The sequence below is a fragment of the Pelophylax lessonae genome, assembly GCF_965119305.1.
Source record: "Pelophylax lessonae genome assembly, chromosome: 10".
Taxonomy (NCBI): Eukaryota; Metazoa; Chordata; class Amphibia; order Anura; family Ranidae; genus Pelophylax; species Pelophylax lessonae.
The window spans coordinates 214,066,298-214,082,850 of record NC_138777.1 but is presented as its reverse complement, the minus strand read 5'-3'; positions in this window follow the sequence as shown (position 1 = coordinate 214,082,850).

Sequence of the window (16,553 nt, the reverse complement as noted above, 5' to 3'; positions counted from 1 at the left end):
CTGCATAGGAGGAGGACTGGGCAAATATATTCTGTATTTAGTTCTTTCAGTAATCAAGGTTTTAGTATATTTTGCCAGTGAAACGTTTAAAGCCTATCCTGGTCCTTTGTGCCTTCATACTGTTTGTTACTTTGGCAATGCCAGCAGATGAGGCTGGAGGAACAGCAGGGTGTGACTGGCTCAGCAGGTACTCAGCATCTCACTATTTTGTTGTCAGTGACAACATACTCTTCCATATCTCTTCATGGCAGCCAAGTCGGTGGAGTTTGATGGTGTTGGCGCACTTTTCCATAATACCTTAGTACACCATGGCACCATTCTCTTCTACAATCACATGTAAGTATGTAAATGTCACATAAACTGTCCCTTACAGGGACCTGTGGTAATCCAGTTAGAGAGCTGCCATACTTTAGCAATCATCAAATTAAATTCAAACTTCTATTAAGCTTGAAGTCCAGCGCTACACCACCCTAATACTGGAATAACATCTGGGACCTGGTTGGCAGTGGGAGACCTTCATGTATATTAATAAAGTGTAGGCTGAAATGTCGTGTACAACTTATTAACTTTGACCTCTATTACAACATTGTAAGTTTCTGGGTTGCACATTTAGCCAAAGCACCCACGCAAAACAGGCTCAACCACATCATGTCTACTTAAAGTCTAGAAGCAGGAAGACCAGGGTGGCCACACTTTTAAAGCCTCTTCACACTACACCTGCTACCCCATTTTCCATCCCTGTAAACTACTGTTACCTAGACTTTCGAATCCACTGATGCTTTTCTAGTGCTCTTGGAGACATTGGACACTTAGCTGAGTGCTCAAGAGCTTTTATGGAAGATTTTCTGGAATATGCAAAATACAACATCTTAATGAGGCAATCATATCAAAGGCAAAAGTGTTACTCTATTCTGGCTGATGCTGCTCAACTGTTTCCTTGGGAGCTTCTGGAGGCTCCGGAAAGATACTAGGAGAAAAGGGTCTCCAGTTCCTTGATCTTCCAGAATGGGGAACTCCTTCTGGTGATCACATAGTAGGTCTACATTTGCACCTACCCACAAACAGACTCTGCAACACTTCATTACAAGCAGTGTATATTGTTCTTGAAGGTAAATAGTTTTATATTATTCTTACAGTGTTACCTGGGCTAGTATTGTATGGTATTAGTGTGCACTTCTTTCGGAAGGTCTATAATTTACAAAACTTTTTTTTTTTTTATACTGTAGTGTGCTGTAGATATTTTTTAAGATTAAAGCAGACATCAAGGCACCAGAACAAAGGTGTAGAGTAGAGTAGAGAACTCCCCCCAAATACCATACATTGGGCTTCTAAGCGGTCAAATGATCCTACTGATCAGCTTCCCATATCGAAGGGCCAGCCTTGAAAACAGGATTGCTGCAGAGGCCCAAGCTGTAAACATATAATGTACTTATATGACTTTGGAAGGAGATTTGTTCTGCAAACACCCAATAAGCATGACACATGGAGATACTATGTTGTTAATCAACTTTTATGGGTGGGTGGGTGGGTGCAGGGCTGTCATCAGGGGGGGACAGGCCATACACATGTAGGGGGCCCCGGCATCCTGAGGGGCCCGGCAGCCCAGGCCCCAACCAACAAGACTAAGTTGTTGCTGCTGTAGTAACTAGCAATTGCTAGAGCAGGACAGCCACAGAGTGAGCCAATGTAGCCAGTGGGATGTCTTTTTCCTGGATTTGGATTTCTCTTTGCTGAGTTTATGTGAATGTCTCTTTGCTGAATATATGGGTCCGTCTCTTTGCTGGATTGGGCCATGTCTTTGCTGATTATATGGGGATGTCTCTTTGCTGGATTGGATTAATTTTTATATATTAAATTGTAAGAGAGTTAAAATAAAAGTGGGTGCACAGAAGGACTTGGTGGGATGGCCAGTGGGCCGATTCAATGGGACGACCATTGGACAGACCTTGGGGGGGGGGGGCAGGCCTAAAGCTGTGTAAGGGGCCCACAAATTTCTGATGGCTGCCCTGGGTGGGTGGATAAGTGGAGAGACGCTGATGTCCACCACCAGTGCACGCTTTGAGCTGTAGTGGCACCAGAAGGGACAGAATTGCTGACATATTACTGTGGTATCATCACTACAGCGCAAAAGAATTGTTTTCTAGATCAAGACCACAATCTAGTTCCTCCTATGCTGGCAGAAGAACAATAAAGTAAATAGGGTAGGGTTCACTGATTAAGAGTAAAGATCTGTACATATGCGAAAAACTTTTCCCTTTAAAGTGGATCTAAAGACTGAAGGTTTTTTACCTTAATGCATTCTATGCAATAAGGTGAAAAACCTTCTGAGTGCAGCACTCCCCCCCCCCCCCAATACTTACCTGAGCCCCAACTCAATCTAGCAATGTACATGAGAGCAGTGGCTCTCCTGGGTCTCTCCTCACTGACTCACATGGCTCCCGCTACTGTCAACCACAGCCAGTAAGCCAATGAGGAAAGAGCGGGGCCAGGAGTTTGAATGGACAATGTTCATTCACAAGAGCGTGGCTCGGGAGCGAGAGGCTTGCTATTGGGGGCACTCAGAGGGAGGGAAGCAAGGATCGCTGGCGTAGGACTCAAAAAGAAGAGGATCGGGGCTGTGCTGTGCAAAACTATTGCAGAGAGCAGGTATGTAGAACACTTCTTTTTTTTTTTTTTTAATTACAACCTGTTATTATTAATATTATACAGGGTTTACATAGCGCCAATAGTTTGCTCAGCTTTAAATTCTTATCATCCCCTGCACAACAGCTGATAACTGGAGTAATTCTGGGGGCTGCTTATATTACAGAGCAGGAGCAATAGATGTAGGATATTTGCATCCTTTTGCTCTTGGCAGAAGAATATAGCATCATGCAAGGGCAGTGCATGTGGAAGAAGCCTCAGAGTTCATGCCCAAGCCAGGAAGCAGAGTTGGCGCTCCCTAATTAAATAATTGTCAATGGAGAAAATTCAAGGATGAAAAGAGTTGGCTAACAGGAAACAAAAGGTTTTATTGGTAGGCATGTCTGTTAGTACCTCCTGAATATAGGTTTTTTTTTCTTGCCTGCAGCTGTCCTTTGATGCTTTTGTACCTTTTGGTCTACCTTGAAGAATCTAAGGTTATTTGCATGCAATGACAGATTTATTTACTGACTTTTTTTACAGAAAAGATATGTAGCGAAAGGATAATTTTTGCTTCTAAGTCGACTGCTACTGTTAATGGTCAACTGCTACCAATGCGGCTATATCGTTGGCTTTAATGATTGTATAAGATTTAATATATGTTTTGAAGAGTTGATGTCTACATTAGGTTCTTGTTTTTTAACCACTTCCTATCTGGTCGAGCACTTTACAGTGCTACAAAGGTTCCCTCCCCCCCTCCTGCGATGCACTCAATGGTTCCCAGGCTCTCTGCAGTAAGCAGAATGGACGGTTGCCCACAGAGGAGATGGAGGAACATCCATTCTCCTATCTCCTCTGTGATGAATGATGCCAAAAGTGATGAGGATTTTGTCTATTCCTGTTTCAGAGCCATCATTTCCTGGCTGTTACAGCAAGGGGAATATCTAACAAAGCATAATCTGTGCTTCGCTGGTTGCTTTAAAGGGCGGGGGAGACATCTGATGTCTCCATAAAAAGTACCTGTCATCTGCCCAAAGCTATCACAAGGGGTCTTGTTTGTCCCTTTGTTAAAGCAATAAGGTTAAATAAAAAAAAAAGGTTTTAAAAAATGTGAAAAAAAATTAAATAAAAGGAATAAAAATAATGTAGAACAATTAAAAAAAAAAACATTCCCCCCCCCCCCGCACATACATGAATACACACACGTAGGTACGGCACACATATGTTTTCAGTGACTGTACCACACATGTGGGGTATTGGCATGAAGGCTTAAGGGGGAGCAAAATATTCTGGAGCCATAATTCACAAATAAAGATAACAAGAGAGGTGTATGGCGCTGCCAAAATATGTTAAATATTCCGTGTGTCTTACAATGATGCTACATAAATATAAATATAAGATGTGCCTCTCCACTGTAGATGTTAATAAAGTGTCAAGTGCATTAAAGGTGACTGGTGAAAGTAAATTTAACTATAATAAGTGATCCAACCCTGTGAGGGGTATATGATGGTGCTAAAACAATTGAAGAAAGAAAAAAATAAGTGGAAAATCCAATGTGAATAAAAGTGAATGAAAAATGTGAATAAAATTAAATTGATGTAAGTAGTGTCAGCCTAATAAATAGGGAAATTGAAAAAAAATGACGTCTTCAGGAGTCAGGATATGCGTACCACGAGGGCGGATGTGGCGTGATGACGCTCTACATACGTTTAGTCGGAGTGACGTCTTCAGGAGTCAGGAGTCTCCTGAAGACGTCACTCCGACGAAACGTACGTAGAGCGTCATCACGCCACATCCGCCCTCGTGGTACGCATATCCGGCCCGTGGAACGCACGGCGTCCCGGAAGTGCGCTTCTATTGCCGTTTACATGCTGATTTTCCTTTCTTGTTTGTGAGTACCCCCTTTTTTTGATTGAAATAAAGCAATTTTAAAGCGGTACTACTCTATGTGAGCCTTCTTCCCCCACATATACCTTATAACCGTGGACCCTAACCCCAAAGGACCTTGGTACGCAGGACTCGGGGAGAATATTGGACCACCCTAGTAACCAGAGAAGGGGACCCCAGGATTATTTACCTAAGGCCTGATACCCCTGTAGGGGTGTTCAACTCTGGTGAGTGCGGTCCAAGGGGTGCGGGGAGCACTGAATTGTCACCGACATCCGAGCACCTCTAAAAATTCTCCAATAGAGCACCTGCACTCAAGTCACTTTTTGCTCTCTCTCTTTAAGAATGGTATTCCATTGTGGGACCACCCTCCCTCCTTTTTGACTTTTCTAGTCATTATGGACTTACCAGTACTTGGACTATCTGTGTCAGATTTTAGAGTGGTTTTATAAGATTTTTCATTTATCTTGTGTCTATATATGATACTATTTATTGTATAGTACCTTGTTTTACACTTCACAGTATTGTGTATTTTTTATATATTTTTTATATATTTTTCTAACACTTCACAATATTGCATTTTTTTAAGTGGAACCAACTCAATTGATTTTTTACCAATTTTTTATCAATTGCCCTATTTATTAGGCTGACACTACTTACATCAATTTAATTTTATTCACATTTTTCATTCACTTTTATTCACATTGGATTTTCCACTTATTTTTTTTCTTTCTTCAATTGTTTTAGCACCATCATATACCCCTCACAGGGTTGGATCACTTATTATAGTTAAATTTACTTTCACCAGTCACCTTTAATGCACTTGACACTTTATTAACATCTACAGTGGAGAGACACATCTTATATTTATATTTATGTAGCATCATTGTAAGACACACGGAATATTTAACATATTTTGGCAGCGCCATACACCTCTCTTGTTATCTTTTCATCTTACTATATTTCTAGGAATATAGTGTATAGGTGGGCTGCAGCCAGTATTTATTATATCAGAGGCTTGAAATTATCCTAAGCGCGGATTTCTCATTTTTCACCATAATTCACAAATAGATAACTTGTAACCTGTAAAGGCTTTTAAACGTCGCCTAGGGAAAAATTTAGGTAGCAACATATTAGGGGGGGCCCTGCTGGGTAGGCTGTACAAGGCCCCGTGATTTCTAACAGCAGCCCTGGCTGCAACAGTAACAGTAAGAATTCCCTGTAAAAAATTGCAATGAGGACTCCCTTTTATACACGCACTGCAGCTAAAAAAAATGGTTTATGGACTATGACTTGGAAAGATTTTCCTGTTGCTGTCAAAGCTCCAAACCTGAACTGAATTTCCCTTATGCAGTCTCCTAACTTGCCCAGCTATAACAATAGTCCTAAATCATGGAGACGTTTTATAAAAGTTAGGGTTAACTCAATAAATTACAACTCTCAGACCATACAGTATCACTAGTTAACTGATTCCACAACTAAGTACCCCACCCCTTGGTACCCTTTATGGTGTCACTTGAGTGCTCACAATGCTTAAAATCCTGAAACAATCTCACACATTGCACATAAGTGCAAATTCTCTTTTAGTGCCATTTCACACCATAGCGATGTCAGACATTGCATGTGATTCGCACCGCACTGCTCTGCAAATCACATGCGATGTCTGCGCAAAGCAAATTCATTCATACAGATTTTATGGCTGAATTTGCATCACATTCAAACCAAAGTCATGCAGGACCCTTTTTTGGTCCCCACCAGAATCGGTTTGCATGGGTGTTCACACCTATGTGATCCGATTCCTGTCTGAATTGACAGTTAGCACTGAAATATCCTAACTGATCTGGGGGTGTCGTTAACTTTGTATTGACACTCCCAGCAGTTCGCATATGGCAGTGTGAACTGCCTGCAAGTTGGGTGCGATGCAGGAACCCGCAGTGGATTTGCAGGGTTCCTGCATTGCACCAGTGTGAACCAGCACTTAAAGCGAATAGCTTATTTGCCTTTAGTAAATCAACCCCTTTACATCGATCAGCCATAACATTATGACAGCGCACTATGACCCTTCATGGCATTGACCCCATTAAATCCCTGAAGGTATGCTGTGGTATCTGGCACCAAGCCATAAATAGCAGATCTTTTAACTCCTGTAAGTCGCAAGGTAGGGCCTCCATGGATTGGACTTATTTTTCTAGTACATCCCACAGATGCTCAATTGGATTGAGATCTGGAGAATGTGGAGGCCAAGTCACCACCTCAAACTCATTGCTGTGTTCCTCAAACTATTATTATATTCATCAGATGAGGCTACCTTCTTTCATTGCTCTGTGATCCAGTTCCGACGCTCATGTGCCCACTGTAGGTGCTTTTGGCTAAGGACACGAGTCAGTATGGGCACACTCATTGGTCTGTAGCTATGCAGCTCCATACGCAACAAACTGCAATGCACTGTTTGTTCTGACACCTTTCTATCAGAAGCAGTATTAACCAAGAACATCTCATAATAGCTGCACTTTTGGAGTTGCTCTGACCCCGTTATCTAGCTTTTGCAATTTGGCCCTTGTCAAAGTCACTTAAATCCTCACGTTTGCCCTTTTTATCTGCTTTTAATACATCAGCTTCAGGGACAACATATTCACTTGCTGCCTAATATATCCCAGCCACTTTCAGATGCCATTCAGATAATCAATGCTATTCACTATACCGGTCAGTGGTCATAATGTTATGGCTGATCGGTGCATGTCAACTTAGAGAGATAGCCCATCCACTGCTGCACCTTCCTATTAACCAGTAAGGTCAAACATCATAGTGATGGGACGATTGAAAGATTAGGTGGAAAACTCTCTGACTTGATAGATAATAGGTTGGGCACCTGGGTTTTGGAGCAGACATATAAAGGCATGTGCAGAAACATAAAACGGAGTCTGCTTTAGATTATTGGGGCAATTTACTTTGTTATTCATCATGAAAGGGCTAGTTTAAGGTTTCTCCCATATGTATACAGAAACTGATGGTTAGGTTACCTGTCCATCTTGGCTACAGATGGTGCTTAGTGGAGTTGTGCTTTAATGAAACGCCATCTCCCAATCCGTATGGGCAATTTTAGTTAAGCTTTTGATGATTCTCACTCATGTTTAGCACAGAGAGGTTGAAACAGACCTGTAGGAAAATTAAAAATATGCACATGCATAGATCAAGGCAAAGGGCCTCATTAACCACAGAACTGCTCAACCCTGTAGCCTCTAGACAAGGCCAATCTTCCCTGTGGCTCTCTGAATAAATTGCACTAATCTCTCCATAAACAGAGCTGCCTGCAAGGCATTTTCTGATCAATGCATTAGCAGGGGTACCCAAGCATTTATCATGAACAGAGCAAAGACAAAAAAGACAAAAAAAACTTTGAACTTCCAGAGTTCATTTTCTGTTCTTGAGTATACGTCTATACTTACTGGAGGACATGAACTATTTTAAATCTCAGCTGTAATTCAGTAGTAAACAAAATGCTTTAAAGCAGAGGAGTATAAGACACTTTGCTTGATTCTTCCTGTGAAGGAGGTTGAAGTATATTTTGGATGGGTTATATTAAAGACCTCCTGTAATTTTGTGTGCTTCCATGTTGTTCGCATAGCATCTTGGCAGCACAAAGGACAAATACAATTTTTATTCAGAACCTCAGAAACCCATTGTAAGAAGAATTGGGAGTAGCAAGAACAAAGGTAGTTCATGGGCTATAACAAGTCTATTCTGAACTTACAGTGTCCTGAAGTATAAGGGGGGCACCATAAGAATGTAAGTCCACAAGTCTTCTAGGCAGCCATCAGCAGGTGGGGGGGGGGGGGGAATGATTGAAGCAATATTCCCAAAATATGCAAAGAGAGAAGAAACACAGAGGCGCCTCTAAGTGCAGACTGTAGAAAATTTAATAAAACATACAGCTTCTTATAAACTCACATTTTGCATGAGTGAATAAAGCCTGAAATAAGAGGGTAAGGCGTCCCTTTGTGAGTCCTGGACGGTGGGTCTTTTTTGCTTCCAGCAGGTTAGATGTATTCTCTCCTCTTGGCTTCCTCTGTGAATATGGATGTTGAGCCGGCTTGTAGGCGTGGTCAGATCTTCTATCCCACTGAAATGGAGATGCATGGATCCCCTACAGTGTGTCTGTGGATTTCCAGGGTTAATAAGATCTCACCACATTCCTTGCCTTCCTGTTGGCTACTAAAGGACTTTGTCAAAGAACTTTGTACTGGTTTTATTTATTTTTGACACTCATTCACATAGGGCGGGGGGCCGGCATCTGAGGGCATGTGGCCTGGTATGGTCCAGGTGGGAGTGCCCCCCCCTCCCTTTTCTGACCTGCTGGGCTTCATGCTTGTATAGGTGTCTGGTATGGAACTTAAGGGAGGAACCCCACGCTGTTTTTTGTTTTTTTTCCTTTTGTTACATTTTGGCGTGGGGTTCCTGATTCATATCAGACTCAAAGGACCTGGTATTGTTGGATCAAAGTCGGATCCTGTCCATTGAAGTTGCATGGAAGTCAGACATGAAGTCGTAGGGCAAAGTCCGAGCGGAAGTCGTCCGACTTCCATGTCAGAGCAAAGTGAACCTGACATAAGTGATGATTAAAACCCTTTTGCCATCTGTGTCTTGTTGTGGAGATTTACCTTAACTTCCTCTCCTACAGACCCAAGGGAAAGAGAAAGGAAATCTCTCCAAAGTGAGAAAAAAAACTCTCAGACTGTGGGCACAATCACAGGCCAAACATCACCTTCGCTTAGGAAAGAGCAAAGAAAAACCTCTCTTATACAGTGGACACCATCACAAGCAAAACATCACCTCTGCTTAGGAAGGGGTGCAAAGATTGCGGATGCGGACTGTATTCATGAAACCTGTCAAGACTCCTAGGTTCTTTAAAGTTCTATGCCACAGAGTACAATAAACTCTGGCTATATTTCAACATCGTATACACTTATGGATAAGCCTACTTGAATGTTGGTGGGTTCCTTTGCTAATTTGTGACCATTACAAACATGGATTATTCCCTATGCTTTAGTGGGAAATGTGATTTTCTCAAAAAGAATCCACAAGTGTAGAAACTTAGCCTATCCTTATCCTCTCTCTGAGCAGTGATGACATCTGACTTGTCAGTTATAGAGAGGCTGTCATAAAGCATGAAGGCAGTGCAACATTTTTCAACAAGCTTATATTTGTAAATTTTAAAGGGCTCCTTAATGAGCTATAGGGAATTTTTAATTGTCTTTAGGGGATGGGGTGTAATGTATTTTTTTATATTGTTGTGCCAAATAAAATATACACTCTTTACACAAACTGTATGGTGGTTTGATGTTAGCGCTTAATGACTAAGCGCTGACATTTGTGCGAAACGCGTCTACCTCTTTGTCCCCTGCTCCATCTGTCAACCACTTGTCATACGAAGCTTCAATAAAAGGATTTTTGGAAGTGCCGCCGTCCGGAATCATTTCCTTATGGTTTGAAATGTAGTTTGTCCCTGGCTAGCACACAAGGTTGTGACATTCTAGTTTGTGTGATTTTGTACTATATGATAAAAAGGGTTAACCATCATTAACACAAACAAGGGCCCTGACCGGCTCCATATAGATGCTGGGTGCAGTGTGTGTTAAGCTCGAAACCATGTAGAGAATGAAAAATTATAAGGATGAACTGAGATCACTCTTGATCAGTCCCTACAGGCTAACAAATGTCATAAACAGGAAGGCACAATTCATCAGATAAGGTCTCTGATGATAATGCAGAGACAGAGAGAGATAATTTGGCATCAGATGTTGTGAGTGAAGCTCGCTTGATTAACACATGGATGTACGACTGGAGAACTGCTCTTTAGACAGCTGCAAATTCAAAAATTGTTTTTTTGCTTCTCATTCAGCCCTGGCTATAAATCTGAACCATACACCTTACAATAACACTATGCTTTTTGTAATTGTTAAGTAGCATTTATTTGCGAAGCAGAGAGGCCGGTGAAATCAGGAATACTAGATGTATATTAAACCTGAACTCCGAGGCAAACATAGAAATACACATCAAAGCTGCGCTCAGAGAGGAACTTATGAGCATAATTTACGCGTGTATGCGCATAAACATGAACACATGAGAGTATACATATTCCAATAGTCAGAATAAATTATATTCTATTAATATTATATATGTAATAATATTCGCCCAATGCTATACGCTTGTAAACACACATAAACATGCAGCATAATGGCCCTTGCGCTTTGAGAATGCCATCTCTGACGAAATGCGTCAGAATGGAGCTACGATATGTGATGACACCACGTTTTCCTTAGAGGCAAAATCTGAACGATTTTTAAGGTATTGATTAATATTTCAGATTTATGTGAGTGCAATGTTATTATCTAACAAAAGGTTTCTTTGCTGGCTTACACTACGTGGAGCATGGGTCTCTCATTTTTTTTCTTTCTGAGCATATTTTTGTGGGTTGTTGGAGCAAGATCAAAATAACCAGTGGTGTCCTATTTGGTGGTGTTTGGAGCGTATCCTTGTCCTTATGTATATGCGACTGTAATCCCTAAAGTGATCCTAATCCAGCTTGTTAACAATTGGCATTCCTTGAAGAGCACCATGGGAGTGGATCTACATGAGAATACATGCCATACAAGACCTCTCTATACCTTTTGGGTCATGGGGTGTCGGTAAGCCTTGTGTGAATCATTGGTGGTGGAGGTCGGCTCACTGAAATGGGATTCACATTATTTCTTTTGTGTGGATTCTATGAGCAGCTACTTGGACTTTTTCACATACTGTTTGTTTATGTCTACAGGCACATTTATTGAGCACAGCAAATTTTTCTTTTGGCATGTTTAATAAAATGTTTTGGCTGAAAAAATCCAGCTTATTTGGGGCATACATTTCTATGCCCAATGCGTGAGGCCTAAAAAGTGCTGCTATGCGGAGGATCACAGGATATCAAACAAATGACACTCACGTCAGTTATAGCTATAAAGGAACCTAAAATTATTTTTAGTCAATCCATCATCTATAACAGAAATCTGTTTTCCACATCTGCACATCACTTCCTTCCTTCCTGTGAGCTCAGGCTGTCATTGACACACCCCATGTGCTGCTGTAAGGACTGCTTGATGTTAGCAAAGAAGAGAAGGGGCCCCTAATGTTATCAGGCCACTCAGAAGGTGCTGGTACTTAAGTGGTTAAAGCTCATCTCCAACCTGGCGCTTAGAACCATTCAACTTTTTATTGCTGCTTCCACATTTGGGAGATTATTTAGGCATTAATCAGAACAGGAAGCAAAGGAAGAGCCTTGTGTATTTGATGGGTATTCCGCATGTAGCCCTATTGTCCTAAACAGGGGGGACTATGTCAATTTATTTTTTTGGCTGGGCTGTAGTTAACGTAGACTGATTGTATAGTTTTTCACCTGGTTTTTCCCTAAGCTTAAGTTGCTTGTGAATTATCACTGTCTTCAGTAGATGTCACTGTTATCACTGGTCATAGTATGAGATTTCACAAAGAAAACTTATGAATATTTATATTTTCTTCAGCCAACCCAAAAGGAGGATTAGGCAACTGGTGGATGCTGGGGGAGAATATAAATATTTGGGGCTAGACATGTGTTTGCTCTTTTCCCCTGGGTGAGGCCTAGGGAGGTGCTTCTGGATGGAGCCCTGCTGTTTGGCCCAATAGCCTGGTTTGGGGCCTAACCTGTGCTGAAGTGGTCCTGAAGCTGTCCTGCCTGGTCTGGAGCAAGCTGTTCCAAATAGGAGGCTTTGCTGGAGAGAGCCAGGAAGAAGGCAGGTCTCTCAGAAGGGCCTAATGACTCACTTGGAAGACACACTGAAATTGAAAAATGTGCTTACAGTGTTGCCAGGTCCCCTTAAAGGTTCTGACACTGTGAAGCTGGACATTGATCTAGATAGTCGTCTGCAATTGATCTGCTATGATATCTGGGACTCCTTACCCTCATACCCCTTGCAGACCGTGACGGAAGTCAGAAGCAGTGCTTTGAGCTTGCCTCTGCTGTCACAATCAGTACTGTACAGACACAACCAGAAACAAGTCCACAGAGACACAATCAGTACCGTACTGATGCACCCAGGAACCAGTTTTACAGTGGGTAGATATTGATTCCTAAAGAAGTACAACTAAAGCTTGTTTGGCTATACCTCTCCTATGGATCACAGGGGTGCATTTCGTTTTGCACTCCTGTGACCTGTTTTCAGCAGAGAGCGGGCTGAATCTGCTCTCTGCTGATGTCACAGAGTTGGTCCAGGCTCTGTGTCATCACGGCCACGGAGTCAGGATCCACCTAGATCCCTGGATCAACACCCGGCTCAGCCTCTCAGCGAGCCGCTGAGAGCCTTAACCGGCTGTTCCTGCCCTCTCCACCGCTCAGCGCTCCACTGAGCAAAGAGGGGGCAGAGCAGAGAGCTGCGACTGATAGTCAGCAGCTCTCTGCTCAATAAGCTGTGAGAACCGGGCAATCGGCACTCTTCCATCGCTCAGGTTCTCAGTGTAGAGGCACCGGGGGACCGATGCTGCATCCACCTAGGTAAGTATTTTAAAAGCCATACGTATCTTTTAAATTGCAGATTGTTGGAGGAAACCTAACTGATACTTTCTGGTTGAATGACTATAAAAAACCCACCTCTGTACCAACAGAACTACAAACCCAATTCCAAAAAAGTTGGGACACTGTACTAATTGTAAGTAAAAAAGGAATGGACTAATTTACAAATCTCCTAAACTTATATTTTATTCACTATATAATATAGATAACATATCAAATGTTGAAAGTGAGATACTTTGAAATGTCATGCCAAATATTGGCTCATTTTGGATTTCATGAGAGCTACACATTCTAAAAAAGTTGGGACAGGCAACAATAGGAGGCTGGAAAAATTAAATGTACATATAAGGAACAGCTGGAGAACCAATTTGCAACGTATTAGGTCAATTGGCAACATGATTGGGTATAAAAAGAGCCTCTCAGAGTGGCAGTGTCTCTCAGAAGTCAAGATGGGCAGAGGATCACCAATTCCCCCAATGCTGCGGAGAAAAATAGTGGAGCAATATCAGAAAGGAGTTTCTCAGAGAAAAATTGCAAACAGTTTGAAGTTATCATCATCTACAGTGCATAATATCATCCAAAGATTCAGAGAATCTGGAACAATCTCTGTGCGTAAGGGTCAAAGCCGGAAAACCACACTGGATGCCCTTCGGGCCCTTAGACGGCACTGCATCACATACAGGAATGCTACTATAATGGAAATCACAACATGGGCTCAGGAATACTTCCAGAAAACATTGTCGGTGAACACAATCCACCATGCCATTCCCCGTTGCCGGCTAAAACTCTATAGGCAAAAAAAGAAGTCATATCTAAACATGATCCAGAAGCGCAGGCGTTTTCTCTGGGCAAAGGCTCATTTAAAATGGACTGTGGCAAAGTGGAAAACTGTTCTGTGGTCAGACAAATCAAAATTTGAAGTTCTTTTTGGAAAACTGGGACGCCATGTCATCCTGACTAAAGAGGACAAGGACAACCCAAGTTGTTGTCAGGACTCAGTTCAGAAGCCTGCATCTCTGATGGTGTGGGGTTGCATGAGTGTGTGTGGCATGGGCAGCTTACACATCTGGAAAGGCACCATCAATGCCGAAAGGTATATCCAAGTTCTAGAACAACATATGCTTCCATCCAAACGTCGTCTCTTTCAGGGAAGACCTTGCATTTTCAAACATGACAATGTCAGACCACATACTGCATCAATTACAACATCATGGCTGCGTAGAAGAAGGATTTGGGTACTGAAATGGCCAGCCTGCAGTCCAGATCTTTCACCCATAGAAAACATTTGGCGCATCATAAAGATGAAGATGCGACAAAGTAGACGTAAGACAGTTGAGCAACTGGAAGCCTGTATTAGACAAGAATGGAACAACATTCCTATTCCTAAACTTGAGCAGCTTGTCTCCTGAGTCCCCAGACGTTTGCAGACTGTTATAAAAAGAAGAGGGGATGTCACACAGTGGTAAACATGGCATTGTCCCAACTTTTTTGAGATGTGGTGATGCCATGAAATTTAAAATCAACTTATTTTTTCCTTAAAATGATACATTTTCTCAGTTTAAACATTTGATATGTCATCTTTTGATTATTCTGAATAAAATATTGAAATTTGAAACTTCCACATCATTGCATTCTGTTTTTATTCACAATTTGTACAGTGTCCCAACTTTTTTGGAATCGGGTTTATATGTAAAAATTGCCATACCCGAGTTTAGTGATAAAAGGTGGCGCTTTTCTGAAAAATGATACTGTTGCTGTATTTTATTTTAGGAAGTAATCCATGCAGATCATTTCAATTACTGAAACTTTTACTTTTATAAAACAAAGTAGCAAGAATAAAATTCTCTAAATAGGGAACTGTTTGGCCAAATTCCATTTTACTTGGATTGTTTGAATTAAGTTTTAGTAAACTAAACAACACAAATACTTTCTATCCCAACACACTCAAGAGTCACCCTAGTGCCTCCAATAAGCTTTGTAACCATTCTCAGCCTGTAGAAATGACTTTCATCTCTGACAAACTACTGCTCCGAATCCTCCTTGTCAAAAGCCATCTTCTTCCCTCGCATCGTCATAATAACTAGCTGTGGACGACATCTCTCACCCAGAAATGTGTAGCAATCATTTTTGAAAGCTTTGTAAAATGAAACATGCTAACCTACAGTATATAACCTAGTATAATTCATCAATCTGGATGTGATGATGTTGCTGTTGTTTTTGTATGAAAAGGAAAAAGTCCAGTTTCATTAAATATTGATAAAACATACAGAATTGCTACACAAGCCATTTTAAAATGACCTTTCCATTCGATTGTCAAGAACTTCCAAAAAAGTTAAAATCCCTGTAAACTTTAGATTTTTATTTTTTTTAAATAACAAACATGTTATACTTACCTGCTCTGTGTAATGGTTTTGCACAGAGCAGCCCAGAGCTTTCTCTTCTCGGGTCCCCTGCTGGCACTCCTGTCTCCTCCCCCTGCCAAGTGCCCCGATACCAAGCCACTTGTTCCAAAGAATTAATGGTCACAAGTTTTTATTTCGCTTTTTTTTTTTATTAACACAAAAGTGTAAGAAAAACGGATCAGTGTGAAAGCAGCCTAAAGAGGGGCTGAGGGAGAGCAGACCACAGAAGACTCTTTACCTTAATGCATAGAATGCATTAAAGTGGTTGTAAACCCTTACATATTCCCAGTGAAGTGACTGGCCTCTGGTGATACACAGAGATGAAACAAATCCTCTTACAGTTGTACCTGTTCATCTGCAGTTGTCTCTTCCCTACATCCGTTCGAAATCCAGAATTTATAAAGTTTGTCTTAACTGGTCTCTGCAGTATGGAGCATTGGAAGGGCAACGCATGTAACAAGACACAAAAAGATTCCAAGCTCTCCTTACCGACCAGTCTGCAACTAACTGAATTGACCTGTCTAACAGTATGCATTAAAAACAGGGGTTTAGTTGCACACATCTTCAAATACATGCGTAAGCCACAGAGCCCTGACAAGGCACCCCATTTTCTGTGGTCCTAACTCTAAATTCTGTGAGTCACCAACAATGGAAGCACATGCATTTAAATGGACAGGTGTAGGGCAGATATACCTGAAGGGAGCCCACCCCTTCTTAAAGGCACAGGGGCACACTGAACACCCAGCCTATAGCACCATGGCAGCAAAGGTGTCAGTGCGTTAACTGGCCAATATAATCCATAGCACAAACAAATGGTTACTGCACACACCTGTAACTGGTCTCCACAGTAAGGAGCATTGGAAGGGCAACGCATATAACAAGACACAAAAAGATTCCAAGCTCTAACCAAAATTGGCCTGCGACTAACCAAATTGATCTAACAGTATGCGTTAAAAACAGGAGTTTAGTTGCACTCATCTGCAAATACATGCGTAATGGTTAGTTGCAGACTGGTCGGTAAGGGGAGCTTGGAATCTTTTTGTGTCTTGTTACATGCATTGCCC